A 7,160-nucleotide genomic window follows, 5' to 3' on the forward strand; every position below is an offset into this window, starting at 1 on the left:
GGATCCTATTGAAGACTATAGGGCCAAAGGAAATATCCTCCGATAACAAAGAGAAAGAAGCTTTCTGAGAAACTTCTTTGTGTTCTGTGAAATCATCTCACAGAGTTACAGCCTTCCCCTCAAGAAGCCTTTCGCTAAGACAGTTCTTGTGGAATTGGCAAAGCGATATTTGGAAGCCCGTAGAGGGCTATGGTGAAAAAGGAAATATCCTCAGATGAAATCTGGAAAGAAGCTTTCTGTGAAACTGCTTAGAGTTCTGTTAATTCATCTCACAGAGTTACATCTGTATTTCGTGGATCTCTTTGCTAGCCTTATTTCTTTGGAATCTGAGAACAGATATTTCGGATCCCATTGAAGACTATAGGGCCAAAGGAAATATCCTCCGATAACAAAGAGAAAGAAGCTTTCTGAGAAACTTCTTTGTGTTCTGTGAAATCATCTCACAGAGTTCCAGCTTTCCCCTCAAGAAGCCTTTCGCTAAGACAGTTCTTCTGGAATTGGCAAAGTGATATTTGGAAGCCCATAGAGGGCTACGGTGAAAAAGGAAATATCCTCAGATGAAATCTGGAAAGAAGCTTTCTGAGAAACTGCTTAGTGTTCTGTTAATTCATCTCACAGAGTTACATCTGTATTTCTTGGATCTCTTTGCTGGACTTTTTTCTGTGGAATCTGAGAACAGATATTTCGGATCCCTTTGAAGACTATAGGGCCAAAGGAAATATCCTCCGATAACAAAGAGAAAGAAGCTTTCTGAGAAACTTCTTTCTGTTCTGTGAAATCATCTCACAGAGTTACAGCTTTCCCCTCAAGAAGCCTTTCGCTAAGACAGTTCTTGTGGAATTGGCAAAGTGATATTTGGAAGCCCATAGAGGGCTATGGTGAAAAAGAAAATATCCTCAGATGAAATCTGGAAAGAAGCTTTCTGTGAAACTGCTTAGTGTTCTGTTAATTCATCTCACAGAGTTACATCTGTATTTCGTGGATCTCTTTGGTAGCCTTATTTCTTTGGAATCTGAGAACAGATATTTCGGATCCCATTGAAGACTTTAGGGCCAAAGGAAATATCCTCCGATAACAAAGAGAAAGAAGCTTTCTGAGAAACTTCTTTGTGTTCTGTGAAATCATCTCACAGAGTTACAGCTCTCCCCTCAAGAAGCCTTACGCTAAGACAGTTCTTGTGGAATTGGCAAAACGATATTTGGAAGCCCATAGAGGGCTATGGTGAAAAAGGAAATATCCTCAGATGAAATCTGGAAGGAAGCTTTCTGAGAAACTGCTTAGTGTTCTGTTAATTCATCTCACAGAGTTACATCTGTATTTCGTGGATCTCTTTGCTAGCCTTATTTCTTTGGAATCTGAGAACAGATATTTCGGATCCCATTGAAGACTATGGGGCCAAAGGAAATATTCTCCGATAACAAAGAGAAAGAAGCTTTCTGAGAAACTTCTTTGTGTTCTGTGAAATCATCTCAGAGAGTTACAGCTTTCCCCTCAAGAAGCCTTTCGCTAAGACAGTTCTTGTGGAATTGGCAAAGTGATATTTGGAAGCCCTTAGAGGGCTATGGTGAAAAAGGAAATATCCTCAGATGAAATCTGGAAAGAAGCTTTCTGTGAAACTGCTTAGAGTTCTGTTAATTCATCTCACAGAGTTACATCTGTATTTCGTGGATCTCTTTGCTAGCCTTATTTCTTTGGAATCTGAGAACAGATATTTCGGATCCCATTGAAGACTATAGGGCCAAAGGAAATATCCTCCGATAACAAAGAGAAAGAAGCTTTCTGAGAAACTTCTTTGTGTTCTGTGAAATCATCTCACAGAGTTCCAGCTTTCCCCTCAAGAAGCCTTTCGCTAAGACAGTTCTTGTGGAATTGGCAAAGCGATATATGGAAGCCCATAGAGGGCTATGGTGAAAAAGGAAATATCCTCAGATGAAATCTGGAAGGAAGCTTTTTGAGAAACTGCTGAGTGTTCTGTTAATTCATCTCACAGAGTTACATCAGTATTTCGTGGATCTCTTTGCTAGCCTTATTTCTGTGGAATCTGAGAACAGATATTTCGGATCCCATTGAAGACTATAGGGCCAAAGGAAATATCCTCTGATAACAAAGAGAAAGAAGCTTTCTGAGAAACTTCTTTGTGTTCTGTGAAATCATCTCACAGAGTTACAGCTTTCCCCTCAAGAAGCCTTTCGCTAAGACAGTTCTTGTGGAATTGGCAAAGCGATATTTGGAAGCCCATAGAGGGCTATGGTGAAAAAGGAAATATCCTCAGATGAAATCTGGAAAGAAGCTTTCTGAGAAACTGCTGAGTGTTCTGTTAATTCATCTCACAGAGTTACATCTGTATTTCGTGGATCTCTTTGCTAGCCTTATTTCTTTGGAATCTGAGAACAGATATTTCGGATCCCATTGAAGACTATAGGGCCAAAGGAAATATCCTACGATAACAAAGAGAAAGAAGCTTTCTGAGAAATTTCTTTGTGTTCTGTGAAATCATCTCACAGAGTTACAGCATTCCCCTCAAGAAGCCTTTCGCTAAGACAGTTCTTGTGGAATTGACAAAGTGATATGTGGAAGCCCATAGAGGGCTATGGTGAAAAAGGAAATATCCTCAGATGAAATCTGGAAGGAAGCTTTCTGAGAAACTGCTTAGTGTTCTGTTAATTCATCTCACAGAGTTACATCTGTATTTCGTGGATCTCTTTGCTAGCCTTATTTCTTTGGAATCTGAGAACAGATATTTCGGATCCCATTGAAGACTATGGGGCCAAAGGAAATATCCTCCGATAACAAAGAGAAAGAAGCTCTCTGAGAAACTTCTTTGTGTTCTGTGAAATCATCTCAGAGAGTTACAGCTTTCCCCTCAAGAAGCCTATCGCTAAGACAGTTCTTGTGGAATTGGCAAAGTGATATTTGGAAGCCCTTAGAGGGCTATGGTGAAAAAGGAAATATCCTCAGATGAAATCTGGAAAGAAGCTTTCTGTGAAACTGCTTAGAGTTCTGTTAATTCATCTCACAGAGTTACATCTGTATTTCGTGGATCTCTTTGCTAGCCTTATTTCTTTGGAATCTGAGAACAGATATTTCGGATCCCATTGAAGACTTTAGGGCCAAAGGAAATATCCTCCGATAACAAAGAGAAAGAAGCTTTCTGAGAAACTTCTTTGTGTTCTGTGAAATCATCTCACAGAGTTACAGCTCTCCCCTCAAGACGCCTTTCGCTAAGACAGTTCTTGTGGAATTGGCAAAGCGATATTTGGAAGCCCATAGAGGGCTATGGTGAAAAAGGAAATATCCTCAGATGAAATCTGGAAAGAAGCTTTCTGAGAAACTGCTTAGTGTTCTGTTAATTCATCTCACAGAGTTACATCTGTATTTCGTGGATCTCTTTGCTAGACTTATTTCTTTGGAATCTGAGAACAGATATTTCGGATCCCTTTGAAGAATATAGGGCCAAAGGAAATATCCTCTGATAAAAAAGAGAAAGAAGCTTTCTGAGAAACTTCTTTGTGTTCTGTGAAATCATCTCACAGAGTTACAGCTTTCCCTTCAAGAAGCCTTTCGCTAAGACAGTTCTTGTGGAATTGGCAAAGTGATATTTGGAAGCCCCTAGAGGGCTATGGTGAAAAAGGAAATATCCTCAGATGAAATCTGGAAAGAAGCGTTCTGAGAAACTGCTTAGTGTACTGTTAATTCATCTCACAGAGTTACATCTCTATTTCGTGGATCTCTTTGCTAGCCTTATTTCTGTGGAATCTGAGAACAGATATTTCGGATCCCATTGAAGACTATAGGGCCAAAGGAAATATCCTCCGATAACAAAGAGAAAGAAGCTTTCTGAGAAACTTCTTTGTGTTCTGTGAAATCATCTCACAGAGTTACAGCTTTCCCCTCCAGAAGCCTTTCGCTAAGACAGTTCTTGTGGAATTGGCAAAATGATATTTGGACGCCCATAGAGGGCTACGGTGAAAAAGGAAATATCCTCAGATGAAATCTGGAAAGAAGCTTTCTGAGAAACTGCTTAGTGTTCTGTTAATTCATCTCACAGAGTTACATCTGTATTTCTTGGATCTCTTTGCTGGACTTATTTCTGTGGAATCTGAGAACAGATATTTCGGATCCCTTTGAAGACTATAGGGCCAAAGGAAATATCCTCCGATAACAAAGAGAAAGAAGCTTTCTGAGAAATTTCTTTCTGTTCTGTGAAATCATCTCACAGAGTTACAGCTTTCCCCTCAAGAAGCCTTTCGCTAAGACAGTTCTTGTGGAATTGGCAAAGTGATATTTGGAAGCCCATAGAGGGCTATGGTGAAAAAGAAAATATCCTCAGATGAAATCTGGAAAGAAGCTTTCTGTGAAACTGCCTAGTGTTCTGTTAATTCATCTCACAGAGTTACATCTGTATTTCGTGGATCTCTTTGCTAGCCTTATTTCTTTGGAATCTGAGAACAGATATTTCGGATCCCATTGAAGACTTTAGGGCCAAAGGAAATATCCTCCGATAACAAAGAGAAAGAAGCTTTCTGAGAAACTTCTTTGTGTTCTGTGAAATCATCTCACAGAGTTACAGCTCTCCCCTCAAGAAGCCTTACGCTAAGACAGTTCTTGTGGAATTGGCAAAACGATATTTGGAAGCCCATAGAGGGCTATGGTGAAAAAGGAAATATCCTCAGATGAAATCTGGAAGGAAGCTTTCTGAGAAACTGCTTAGTGTTCTGTTAATTCATCTCACAGAGTTACATCTGTATTTCGTGGATCTCTTTGCTAGCCTTATTTCTTTGGAATCTGAGAACAGATATTTCGGATCCCATTGAAGACTATGGGGCCAAAGGAAATATCCTCCGATAACAAAGAGAAAGAAGCTTTCTGAGAAACTTCTTTGTGTTCTGTGAAATCTTCTCACAGAGTTACAGCTTTCCCCTCAAAAAGCCTTTCGCTAAGACAGTTCTTGTGGAATTGGCAAAGTGATATTTGGAAGCCCCTAGAGGGCTATGGTGAAAAAGGAAATATCCTCAGATGAAATCTGGAAAGAAGCTTTCTGTGAAACTGCTTACTGTTCTGTTAATTCATCTCACAGAGTTACATCTGTATTTCGTGGATCTCTTTGCTAGCCTTATTTCTTTGGAATCTGAGAACAGATATTTCGGATCCCATTGAAGACTATAGGGCCAAAGGAAATATCCTCCGATAACAAAGAGAAAGAAGCTTTCTGAGAAACTTCTTTGTGTTCTGTGAAATCATCTCACAGAGTTACAGCTTTCCCCTCAAGAAGCCTTTCGCTAAGACAGTTCTTGTGGAATTGGCAAAGCGATATTTGGAAGCCCATAGAGGGCTATGGTGAAAAAGGAAATATCCTCAGATGAAATCTGGAAGGAAGCTGTTTGAGAAACTGCTGAGTGTTCTGTTAATTCATCTCACAGAGTTACATCAGTATTTCGTGGATCTCTTTGCTAGCCTTATTTCTGTGGAATCTGAAAACAGATATTTCGGATCCCATTGAAGACTATAGGGCCAAAGGAAATATCCTCTGATAACAAAGAGAAAGAAGCTTTCTGAGAAACTTCTTTGTGTTCTGTGAAATCATCTCACAGAGTTACAGCTTTCCCCTCAAGAAGCCTTTCGCTAAGACAGTTCTTGTGGAATTGTCAAAGCTATATTTCGAAGCCCATAGAGGGCTATGGTGAAAAAGGAAATATCCTCAGATGAAATCTGGAAAGAAGCTTTCTGAGAAACTGCTGAGTGTTCTGTTAATTCATCTCACAGAGTTACATCTGTATTTCGTGGATCTCTTTGCTAGCCTTATTTCTTTGGAATCTGAGAACAGATATTTCGGATCCCATTGAAGACTATAGGGCCAAAGGAAATATCCTCCGATAACAAAGAGAAAGAAGCTTTCTGAGAAATTTCTTTGTGTTCTGTGAAATCATCTCACAGAGTTACAGCATTCCCCTCAAGAAGCCTTTCGCTAAGACAGTTCTTGTGGAATTGACAAAGTGATATGTGGAAGCCCATAGAGGGCTATGGTGAAAAAGGAAATATCCTCAGAAGAAATCTGGAAGGAAGATTTCTGAGAAACTGCTGAGTGTTCTTTTAATTCATCTCACAGAGTTACATCTGTATTTTGTGGATCTCTTTGCTAGCCTTATTTCTGTGTAATCTGAGAACAGATATTTCGGATCCCATTGAAGACTATGGGGCCAAAGGAAATATCCTCCGATAACAAAGAGAAAGAAGCTTTCTGAGAAACTTCTTTGTGTTCTGTGAAATCATCTCACAGAGTTACAGCTTTCCCCTCCAGAAGCCTTTCGCTAAGACAGTTCTTGTGGAATTGGCAAAGTGATATTTGGAAGCCCATAGAGGGCTACGGTGAAAAAGGAAATATCCTCAGATGAAATCTGGAAAGAAGCTTTCTGAGAAACTGCTTAGTGTTCTGTTAATTCATCTCACAGAGTTACATCTGTATTTCTTGGATCTCTTTGCTGGACTTGTTTCTGTGGAATCTGAGAACAGATATTTCGGATCCCTTTGAAGACAATAGGGCCAAAGGAAATATCCTCCGATAACAAAGAGAAAGAAGCTTTCTGAGAAACTTCTTTCTGTTCTGTGAAATCATCTCACAGAGTTACAGCTTTCCCCTCAAGAAACCTTTCGCTAAGACAGTTCTTGTGGAATTGGCAAAGTGATATTTGGAAGCCCATAGAGGGCTACGGTGAAAAAGAAAATAACCTCAGATGAAATCTGGAAAGAAGCTTTCTGTGAAACTGCTTAGTGTTCTGTTAATTCATCTCACAGACTTACATCTGTATTTCGTGGATCTCTTTGCTAGCCTTATTTCTTTGGAATCTGAGAACAGATATTTCGGATCCCATTGAAGACTTTAGGGCCAAAGGAAATATCCTCCGATAACAAAGAGAAAGAAGCTTTCTGAGAAACTTCTTTGTGTTCTGTGAAATCATCTCACAGAGTTACAGCTCTCCCCTCAAGACGCCTTTCGCTAAGACAGTTCTTGTGGAATTGGCAAAGCGATATTTGGAAGCCCATAGAGGGCTATGGTGAAAAAGGAAATATCCTCAGATGAAATCTGGAAAGAAGCTTTCTGAGAAACTGCTTAGTGTTCTGTTAATTCATCTCACAGAGTTACATCTGTATTTCGTGGATCT

This window comes from Macaca fascicularis, chromosome 19 (genome assembly GCF_037993035.2).
Source record: "Macaca fascicularis isolate 582-1 chromosome 19, T2T-MFA8v1.1".
NCBI classification, from domain to species: domain Eukaryota; kingdom Metazoa; phylum Chordata; class Mammalia; order Primates; family Cercopithecidae; genus Macaca; species Macaca fascicularis.